Genomic DNA, 12,492 nt, shown 5'->3' with positions numbered 1-12,492 from the left:
ATAAGGCCAAAAGAGGGTGTGAAACCAAACTACCCCATAACCCACTTAGGAAATGACAAAATAGTGGTTATGAGAGGTGGCACAACAAGCCAAAAGAGGGTGTGTAACTCAACTACCCATGTGAGGTGGAGAGTTACACATGTAGCTGAAGTATTTCGCCACGTGTCCTCATATAAACCACTCCTATTAACCTAAGCAAGCTTAAATAATATATGTGTAGGAAAAATAAATACCCCCTAACATAAGGAAAATAAAAAACCTACACTAACACCCCCTCTTAAGCATAGCTTAGGTGGGTGAAAATATGGGTCCCGACAAATGCAACCATGTTAGGTACCCATGTACATAGATAGCCCCCCCAAAAGAAGATGCGCCCCATAAGAGGAATAGCCCCCCCCTAAATAAGGAGAGAAAGAAAGAAGGACTAAGAAGTCCCTCCTGAGGTAGACACTTGTCGTATCCCAAGCAAAGATCGCAAATGAAGAAACTTGCTTTCGGTGAAGGGTTTGGTGAAGATGTCCGCAGTCTGCTCCGTTGTAGAACAATACTTAAGATCAATGATGCCTTCCTAAATGAGCTCCCAAATATAGTGCATATGTATCTCAATGTGTTTCGTCCTCTGGTGATGAACTGGATTTCTTGAGATCTGTATAGCACTTTGATTATCACAAAAGATGATAGTAGGCTTCCTAACTAGAATACCAAACTCAGTGAGAATATTCTGAAGCCAAATAGCCTTAGTGGTGGCATTAACTGCCCCTCGATACTCAGCCTCTGTTGATGAAAGAGCAATTGCAGACTACTTCTTACTCGACCAACAAACTAGACCAGAACCAAGTGAGAAGCAATACCCTGAAGTGGATTTACGATCCTGAGAATCACCTGCCCAATCTGAATCCGTATATCCCACCAAGTCAATACCCATGCCTACTGCATACTAAAATCCATAATTGTGAGTACCCTTAATGTAGTGGAGAATCCGCTTAGCTGCTTTCCAATGCAACTCGTGTGGCTCCTGTATGAATCTAGAGACCATGCCCACCGCATATGAAATGTCAGGTCTCGTATGAGTCAAGTAGATGAGGCTCCCAACAATTTGTCGATATAAAGTGCTATCAACCAAGGGTGAAGAGCACTTAGCCTCAAGTTTGACCCCAGACAAAAAAGGAGTAGGTGCAGGCTTACAGTTAGCCATGCGAAATCTAGAGAGCATATCGAGTGCATACTTGGGTTATCAAATGAAGATGCTTGAAGAAGATTGAGTAATCTCAATTCCCAAGAAGTAATGTAGAAGACCCAAGTCTGACATCAGAAATCTATCATGTAGAGCAGTTTTCACTACCTTGATGGTGGATGAGTGACTCCCTGTGATCAACAAGTCATCAACATAGAGAACTAGAAATGTGAGAGTATCATCCTGGTGCAGAATGTAGACGTTCGGATCAGAATGGCATTGAGTAAAACCAACTGTCAGAAGGAAGGAGTCCATCTTGGCATACCAAGCTCGAGGAGCTTGTTTGAGGCCATAGAGAGACTTTCAAAGTCGACACACAAGTGAAGGATCTTGAACAAACCCTTGTGGCTGCTCCATGTAGATTTCCTCCTGAAGGTCACCATGAAGAAATGCACTCTTGACATCCATCTGATGAACTTCCCAATGATGGGTTGCAGCAATAGCAAGGACAAGTCGGATGGAATTCATCTTAGCAACTGGAGCAAAAGTCTAAGAGTAATCAACCCCTGGAACTTGGGAAAAGCCTTTTGCTACCAAGCGAGCCTTATACTTATCAACCGACCCATCTGCTGCAAATTTTGTTCGATAGATCCACTTGCATCGAACAAGTTTCCTTCCCTTAGGAAGAGGAACTAAATCCCATGTGTGATTCCTTTCCAAGGAATTAAACTCTTCTTGCATTGCAGCATCCCATTCGGGAACACCTGTAGCTTCTCGAAAAGACTGTGGATCAGAAGCAGAAGCAATGAAGAGATGTGGAGCTTGCTGAAATTGTGACCTAGTTCTTCTAGAATCTGATGGATCACCAAGCCAATCTCCTGCTGACTCAAAGGTTTGTCGAGCCCAAAGAGGCACTGAAGCTGGAGAGTCTAGGGGAGAATCATCAACCTCTGAAGGATGACTATGAGAAGAATGTGAATCCTCACCATCACTGTCACCATCTGAAGTGGAGGAAGAAGACTCCTCAACAGGATTAGGAGGATTAAGATCCTTAGAAGAACTGTCATCATCATGCAATATCTCCAATGTGATAGTGGATGGAGAAGTGGTATGAGAAGAAATAGAAGAACTCTCCTCAAAACGAACACTCCTCTCAATGAACAACTCATGTGTAGAGGGATGGAGAAGTCTATACCCTTTGACATCATCTAGATACCCAACAAATATGCAAGGCTTTCTTTGCGGATCCATAGCCTTGTGTTTCTCTACTGGAATGTGGGCCCATGTAAGAGAACCAAACACTCTAAAATGCTTAATTGTAGGTTTCCGACCGGTCCAAGCTTGAAAAGGAGTTACCCCCTTCACAGCTTTATGAGGAACTCGGTTCTGGATGCAACATGCACAATTGATGGCCTCTGCCCAATACTGAGGTGCCAAAAACTTGGAGTGAATCATACAATTTGCCATCTCCTTCAAGGACCTATTCTTCCGTTTTGTGACACCATTCTGCTGAGGACTGTATGGAACTGTGTGCTGCATGTTGATACCTTCTAAAGCACAAAATTGTTCAAACTGATTATTAACATATTCACCCCCATTATCTGTACGCAAAATCTTGATGAACTTCCCAAATTGTTTCTCTGCAAAATCTTTGAAATCTAGAAATTCTCAAATACCTCAGACTTTTGTTTGAGAAAGTAAACCCATGTAAATCTGGAAAAGTCATCAATAAATGTTAAGACATATCTAGCCCTACTGAAAGATGGTTGTGGAAATGGTCCTGCCAAGTCACTATGTACCAACTCCAATAGTTGTGGAGCTCTCCATGCTTTGCCTTTATCATACTTCTCCTCAGGATGTTTACCAAGAATACATCTCTGGCAAACTCCATCAGAAAATCGAATAGAAGGCAACCCTGAAACCATGTCTTGTTTACTGAGTTGTTGCAAGTAACGATAGTTCAAGTGGCCAAATCGTTGATGCCACAAACAACTAATCTCATCTGCATGAGTGAGTAAAACTGTCGAAGGAGAGTCAGGAACAAAACTAGAAAACTGATATAATCTAGATTGATGATTTGCTTTTCCCACAGCAATAGTAGACCCATTATGCATTTCACTAATTACCACTGTATCTGGTGTGAACTCAACTCGCTTACTAGAACCAGTGTGAGTGATCTGATAAACAGATAGGAGATTAGTTGATAACGATGGAACACAAAGGACATCCTTAAATGTTCCTTCGCCCACATCAATAGACCCTCTCCCATGCACTTCAACATGAGTGTCATCACCCATTAGTATGGAAGGCATAGAGCATGGCTCTAAAGAGGTGAAATCATCTTTTGAAGAAGCCATGTGGTGCGAAGCACCCGAGTCAATTATCCAAGAATTGGGTTGTGAAGCAACAACAACTAGGGCCTTACCCTTTCCTTTCCCTTTACTCTTATCTGTATCCTAAGAAGATCCTTCTGATGAACTCTATTTGACTGAATCAGGCACCTTGATATTATTCTTTTCAAGAAGATTTGAAAGGTGATCAATTTTTTTCTTTAAACACTTATGTTCATCATGATCAAGCCTCTTACAATAAGAACACTTGATCTTCTCCTTCTTAGGTTGTTCACCTCTTGATGAAGAGTTCTGATTATCTGCTTTTGAAGTAGCAGATTTTTGATCTTTTTTCTTCTCTCCTTGGTTCTTTTGTTTTGTATCTTGCTTACTAGACCCTTTTTGTTCTTTTGTGCCTTGATTTACAACTAAGGCATGTGACTTAGAGGGTTTTATTGTACCCATTTGAACCAATTTGTCTTGCTCCCTAGTGAGTTCTGCAGCAAATTCATCCAGAGAAGGCATTTTGAATGTGGTACCTAGGGCACATTTTGTAGCATAGAATGTAGAAACAAACACTGAATAGTTAGGACCAAGTTTAGAAAGAATACTCAAGATCAGTTGCTTATCATCTTTCTTAGTTCCACACCGTTCCAACTGCAATCTTACAGACTTAAGTTTAGTGAAGAAGTCTTGTATAGTATCAAAATTGGTTGGATTCAACCCTATCAGTTTATTCTCTAACTGATGACCTCTTAGCTCATCCTACTTACCAAAGAGGTTTCCCAAAGTGGTCCACACTGCATTTGGTGTAGTGGCAGATTTAATGTGAAAAAGAAGGTCTGGAGAGACTGACATACATAGAGTACCAAAAGCTTCATCACATTTATTAAACCATTTAATCTTTTCTGCAACATCTTCAGGTTCAATTTCAAGTCCCATAGTAACACGATGATATCCATGTCTTTTCAGATATATTATCATCTTAGATTTCCATTCAAAATAATTATATGGTGTTAAAAGTGGAACTATAGATACATCCATGATAGTAGAAAAGAAGATTGCAAAGAATCAGGAAATGTGCAAGAAAGAAGGCACAAGAGACACCCCCCCTTTTCACTAGTCTCAGAAATCACCCCCCCCCAAATATTACAAGGTTGGCACTTTATAATTAGTGCATTTACAAGGCTTTTTTATCAGATTACAATTCTTTTAAGAAACCAATAGAGATTTTAAATACAAATAATTTGAGACAAGATCTGAAACAAATTAGCCTTATAACTGCTTAATTTATCTCAATACCTTTCGAACAACTATTAGTTTTTGAAAAACAGAGTTGTGAGGAGAAAGATATGACTAGTTGAAGAGAAAAAAGAAGTAGCTGATACAACCTTTAATATCTGATAGAAAAAGGCAAAAAATTTCAATTAGACCTGCAATAATGGAGAGTGCTCATTTTCAGCTTTCTGTCAAGTATTTGTTTGCAAAAATCTGACACCCGAGGCAAAAGTTGTGCAACTTTTAAGAAATGTTGCTGAATTTCCCTGATAGAAAAATGGCTTAGGCCCTATTCAAGCTTGATTTCTGCAAAATTTATTAATTTTCTAGAAATACCATCTGAAACCTAGAAGTTTTTCAATACTGGAAAGAAAACCCAGAAATCATTTTTTCTGAAAGTGAACAAAAATTGGAGCACTAAAGCCGAAATGAAAACAGCTCCAGTAAAAAAAAATTACTCTGATTTTTTACTATGTCCTCCAAACTCTGATTTTGGTGAAGTAAAAGTCACTTTTGACTTTGTCAAGCCTTATGGACACTCTGGAAATTCTTATTAAGCTTCCAATATTACCACAAAGCTGCAATCACTCAGATCTTACAAGAACACATACATGTAAACCAAATTTAACTAGAAGCTATTTTCCTTTAAACTATTATGATTCTCCAGATCACACGAGAATGCAGGAGAAGAGCATACTTGGTTTTTAAGGAAAATATTATCTATATAAAAGTCTCAAATCCCTCAAATAAATCAAAAAAAAGCAATGAGCTATACCAGACAATAAGTTCTGATACCATGTGAGATTCTATGAGAAGCAAGAATCGAGCCAAGATCTGATGTCGGTCGTAGATCACATGTAACTCCTCACACAACGGATGATCGAAGATCAAAATAGCTGAATGAAGATAATTTCAATATGAGAGAGAAATACAGACAAAGAGGAGACTTTGGAGAAAACTCTCACCGAGCTATCACTCCACTAACTTGACTAGTGAAGGTGAGAGTATAGTGCTTATTATATAGAAAAATATAAGCATATACATCCAAGGGGTGCATTAACTCCTATTCCCCATAAAAAGTGGGAGGTTTTACCTTCTTGGTAAATGCCAAAATATGTGGCATAACCTCCTTACATGAAGACAAAAAAGGAGTTGAGAAAGTTGGCACATAAGGCTAAAAGAGGGTGTGAAACCCAACTACCCCATAACCCACTTAGGAAATGACAAAATAGTGGTTATGAGAGGTGCCACAACAAGCCAAAAGAGGGTGTGTAACTCAACTACCCATGTGAGGTGGAGAGTTACACATGTAGCTGAAGTATTTCGCCACGAGTCCTCATATAAACCACTCCTATTAACCTAAGCAAGCTTAAATAATATATGTGTAGGAAAAATAAATACCCCTAACATAAGGAAAATAAAAAACCTACACTAACAAGGGTTACTATTAGAGATAAGATTATAAATAGGATTATAACTATGGTCAGGGTTAGAATTAGAATTAGATTTAGAAAAAGTATTACTATTAAATTAGGGTTAGGTTATAATCATAGTTAGGGTTAGAGTTATGGTTCGATTAAATTTAGGATTAGTATTTAATTAAGGTTAGGGTTACGGTTCAATTAGAGTTCGGGTTACAACAAGAGTTCATTTAGTGTTATAGTTAAGGTTAGGGTTGAGTTAGAGTTAGGGTTAAATTAGGGTTATAGGAGAAATATTTGAGCTAGGGTTAGGGTTCAATTATAATTAGGGCTAAAATGGGGTTAGGGTTAGTGTTTATGTTTAATTAGAGTTATGATTTATATTATGTTAGGGTTCAATTAGGGAATGATCTTAATCATACATTTGAACCCTAACATAATGTATCCCTAATCCTAAATCAAATATTTCTCCTACAACCCTAATTGAACCATAATCATCACCCTAAAAAAACCCTAGCCCTAACTGAATCCTAATCTTTAATTTAATTAATCCATGATTATAACCCTTACTAAACACTAACCCAAATTGAACAATAACCTTGAACTTAACCCTAATTCAAATAAATTGAATCCTAACCTAACCTTAACTATAACTTTGATTAAACTTGAACCTTGACCTCAACCCTAACTTGGACATTTATTCTAGAATCCTAATTGAACCATAGCTCTAACTAAATAATAGTTGTATCCCTAACCATAACTAAATCTAATGCTAATTAAACCCTAACCCTAATATAATGAAACTTAATCCTAACCCTAACTCTAACCCTTATTGTAACCCTAATTAGGAGGGTTAGAGAAGGGTTAGGGTTTGATTAGGGTAAAATGTTTGAATTAGGGTTAGGGTTAAGCTTAAACTATGGATATTATTCTATTAAGGTTAGGGTTGTGGTTTGATTAGAATTAGGCTTAGGGTTCAATTAGGGTTAGGGCTACAACTATTATGGTTTAGTAAGGGTTACAATCATGGTTTAATTAAATTTAGAATTAGGATTCAATTAGGGTTAAGGTTATGGCTAGGGTTTATTTGGGGCTAGGATTATGGTTCAATTAGGGTTATAAGAGAAATATTTAATTTAGGGTTAGGTATAAATTATGGTCAGGGTTCAAATGTATGGTTAAGATTATGCCCTAATTAAACCATAACATAATCCTATCACTAACCCTACCCCAACCCTATTTTAACCCTAACTATGATTAAAGCCTACCCATAACTCAAAGATTTCTCTTATAACCCCAATTGAACTCTAACCCTAATACCACCCTAATCCTAACTATAATACTCATTGAAGACTAATGGTAACCCTATGTTTGAGTGAACCCTAATCCTAAACCTAATTAAATGTTAATCCTAAATTTAATTTAACCCTAACTATGATTGAAACCTAATCACATAGTTTAAGCCTAACCTTAACCCTTACTATAATGTTTTTCCATAATTGAACCCTAACCCTCCTAATTGGGGTTAGAGTTAGGGTCATGATTAAGTTGTAATTAGATTAAGGTTAGATTTTAATTAAGATAAGGGTTCAATTGGGGTTATGATTCATTTAGGGTTCTAGGATAAATGTTTAAAATAGGCTTAGGGTTAAATTACAATTACTATTCAAATGAGGTTAGGGTTATGATTCAATTAGGATAAGGGTTCAATTTTAATTTAGGTTATGGTTGAGGTTAGGTTAGGGTTCAATTAGGGGGAAATATTTAAGTTGGGGCTAAAGGGAACTCATTTAGATAGGGTCAAGCTTAAGGTTAGTGTTCAATTTGGGTTAGGGTTTAGTAAGGGTTACAATCATGGTTTAATTAAATTAAAGATTAGGTTTCAATTAGGGTTAAGGTTAGGAGTTGGGTATAGTTAGGTTTAAAACTATGGTTCAACTAGTGTTATAAGATAAATATTTGATTCAAGATTAGGGTTAAATTATGGTTAGGGTTTGAAAATATATTATTAAAATTATCCCCTAATTAAACGCTAACATAATCTTAACCCTAATTAAATATGAACCCTAACTCTAACTCAATCATAACCCTAACCTATTTGAACCCTGACTATGATTTAACCTTAACTAAATATTTGTCGTATAACCCTAATTGAACCTTAGCCCTAACTCAACCTTAACCCTGGGTATAACACTAATTTAACTCTAATCATAACCCTGGCTCTAATTGAACCCTAATCCTAACCCTAATTGAATATTAATCTTAAATTTAATTAAATCATAACTCTAACCCTAACCATAATTGAATCCTAACCCTAATTAACCTAAGCCCTAACTATAACTCTATTTCAACCCTAATTTAAAATCATAATTTAGCCCTAATCATAACTTGAAAAATTATTCTATAACCCTAATTGAACCCTAAGCCTAGCCCTGGTGAAACCATAAAATTGACTCTAATTGAATGTAACTATAGTTTAATCCTAACCCTAACCCTAATTTGTATATTTTACCCTAATTAAACCCTAACCCTCCTAATTAGAATTAGATTATTAGAATTAGATTAAGTTTCAATTAGATTAGGGTTAAGCTTTGTTTAGGGATTACGGTTCAATTGGGGCTAGGGCTACAACTATGATTTAGTTAAGTTTTTGGTTCAATTAGGGTTCTAGAATAAATGTTTGAGTTAGTGTTAGGGTTAGGGTTAAATTATGATTGGTATTAAAATAAGGTTATGGTTAGGATTCAATTACAGTTAGGGTTCAAGTTTAATTAAGGTTATAGTTAAGGTTAGGTTAGAAATCAATTAGGGGAAATATTTGAATTAGGGTTCAATTTAAGGTTAGTGTGCAATTTGGGTTAGAATTTAGTAAGGATTACAATCATGGTTTAATTAAATTTAATATTAGGATTCAATTAGGGTTATAGTTTACTTAAGGTTAGAATTGTGGTTCAATTAGGGTTATAGGAGAAATATTTGATTTAGGATTAGGAATAAATTATAATTAGGGTTCAAATGTACGCCCTAATGCATGATTAAGATTATCCCCTAATTGAACCCTAACATAATCTTAACACTAACCCTAATTGAATAGGTAACCTAACTATAATTGACCCTAAACCTAACCTTATTTTTCAGCCCTTACTATAATTGACCCTAAACCTAACCTTATTTTTCAGCCCTAAATATAATTGAACCATAACCCTAACTAAAAGATTTCTCTTATAACACTAATTTAACTCTAACCCTAAATATAATACTAATTAAGCTCTAATTATAACCCTTACTCTAATTGAACCCTAATTAAATGTTGATCCTAAATTTAATTGAACCCTAAATCTAACCCTAATTTAATAATAATACTTACTCTAAATCTAATTCTAATTCTAACCCTATACCTATTTCTAATTCTAACCCTAATCATAATTATATCTCTAATCATAATCTTATTTATAATAGTAACCCTTATTTTCATGGCAACCTTAATTGTAACTATAAACCTAATTAAACCCTAATCACAACCATAATTGATTCCTTATTGTAACCCTCATCATAAATTAACTCTAATCATAATTGAACCCTAACCCTAACTATAACCCTAATTAAACTTTAATCGTAATCAAACCCTACCATCAACATTAAAACTAAAATTGAATATATTTATTTTATGTGTAAATATTATTAACCACCATTTAATAAATCTATCATAATTTTCATTTATTTTATTTATCAATATTGTCAACCATCATTTAATAAATATATCATAATTTCATTTATTTTATTTACTAAAATTACCATGACCATTTAATACACTACACATGCCAAAAAAAATCAAAAAGTCTAATTTTTTTATCATAAAACCCTAATGTTTTTTATTTTTTACACAAGTTTGGATGATTTCATAAAATATAGATTGATTCCAACATACAATTTGGATCCATTGTGATTTTGCACGACATGAAATTGATTGAGAACTTTCAACAATTATTATTTTAATTATAAACCAATAAAAAAAACGATATCACCACTAAAACCAAAATGAAATACATTTATTTTATTCTCCAATATTACTACCACCATTCAATAAATGTATAGACTACAATATTTGAAAATGTTCCTATTAACTATCATCATGAATTTTAAGTGCACAATATCGTTAAGCATAAATGTATATTTTTTCAATACTCAAGAACTAAAACAATAGTATAAGCAGTTAAGTCACATGCACAGACAACCAAAACCTCTGATAACTTTAAAATCTTAAACAAAAATGTATACTTTTTGATCCATGGGCGCACAAGGGATCTCACAACATGCATCGTGACTATCCAGAAGCCAAAACAATAGTATAAATAGAGTGATTTGAAACAGAGTGTGATTCGAAACGTTGATGATAAATTTTGACTCACACAATCGAATCCAAAAGCAACAAATGAATAATAGTATAAATAATTAAGTCTTCTAAAAAGAACCAAAAAAAACATCAAAAATCAAAATTTGATATACAATTTAAAATCTACTACTCTGTGAAATTAGCTATAATAACTACTGATAGGCTTTTCCCATTACCCTACCCACAAAGCCAAGCGTAAGACGAGCTAAAGAGGCCACACCATGAGGAGAATCTTCATGCTAAACAAACTATATGCACAATAAAGCTTCTAATATGCCACAATTAACAGAAACGTTTTCTTGTAGGAAGAAATTGTGCCTGTGTTGCCATCTCTGGGACTGCTTTCCCTTTCTTTTATCCATAGAGAATATCAGTGCGAAATATACCTTTTTATATTGCAGATACTGCTCGAGGAGAACAAGTATCGTTTTTCGTGAGAAAATGCCCCATCCCTACTAACTGCAATCTTTCAACCCCAGAAAACATAATGCAAGTAAACCTTAACAGTGTTGGCTTATATTCACATCTTAGGCAAATGCCATAGTACTGTTGCACAAATTATCTCTAAATTTCGTTTAAAAAGATGACTGCCCATTTCACTACCGGGAGTTACAATCAGGATCACTATCCATTCCACTACCAACTAATTTGAAGTGCAGGTTCAAGTTTTCTGTGAAATGATTGCCAATACTTTTACTATCAGTGTAGGAAGCCTCTTCATTTAATTAAATTTGTTATTATTTAGAATATGAAAACATTTTAAATTATATCTATAATATATTTTAAATTAATGTATTTAAAATTTAAAATTTAATTTTTTTCACTTAAAAATTACTTTAATATTTTATTTGAAAGTTATTTTTATTTAGAATTTTCTTTTTTAAATTAATGTTTTTATTTTATTTTACAATAGAACTATCTTAGCTACCACATTTTTAAAAACTTTTATTTTATTTTACTATGAATTACTCTATTTACTTCAAAGTTGAGATCTTTATATATTTTTATTTTAAATTGCCTCTATATGATTTTTCTTTCAATTATTCTTTTACAAGTTTTTCATAAATAATGTCTCCCAACTTAATTATGTAATCAAATTTTCTTATATTATTCAGTTATTCTTAGTAGACTTAATTTTAAGTCTCAATTTTTAAAACTGAACTGGAACCTTTTTATTTTTTAATGTACAAAGTAAATCTTAAATTCAAAGGATTAAGAGAAAAAAGAATTCTATTATGGTCAACTCCAAATTGAGTAAATAAGTAATGAAGATAATCCTTCTAAAATTGTTGTTTATGAGAGTGATTATAAGTTATCCTAAAAAAATGATAAAAAGTTGAGATTCCACATCCACATTATTAACCATCTTCAAAACAATCAAGCATTTAGATCTTTCTGCCTCTTTTTGCCCTTGAGTTTAAATGTAAAAAATTAGGCTGAAATAAGTTGATTACAATTTATGTTTGATGTTTTAATGTTCCAAAAATAAATATATGAACAAGTCTTAGAAATTTTAAGATATTAAAATAAATTTATTAAATTGTAAAGTAGATAAAATATTATAATATTCACAAATGAAATTAAGAAAAAACAAGAGATGAAATCGCATGCCTTAAGAAGTGTTGTATGCCCCTTTCATATGGAGTTTACTATTATCTTGAATCATTTTGAATGTGTACATCATGCTCTAACACAAAGAATAACATTAGATTTTAATAATTTATAAGCACGATACTCTAAATTTTTTAAAACAAAAGTGCAAAAAATGTATACAGACATTTTAAATCACTCTGATCCATGATTAGGATGACCCAAATATATCCAAAAGTTTTACTTAAATGTTACCTAGAATACAGTAGATTTAAAGTATAAATGGGTCTTTGAAAATCTGAATCA

This window comes from Cryptomeria japonica, chromosome 5 (assembly GCF_030272615.1).
Source record: "Cryptomeria japonica chromosome 5, Sugi_1.0, whole genome shotgun sequence".
Taxonomy (NCBI): domain Eukaryota; kingdom Viridiplantae; phylum Streptophyta; class Pinopsida; order Cupressales; family Cupressaceae; genus Cryptomeria; species Cryptomeria japonica.
This window is presented reverse-complemented; position numbering follows the sequence as displayed.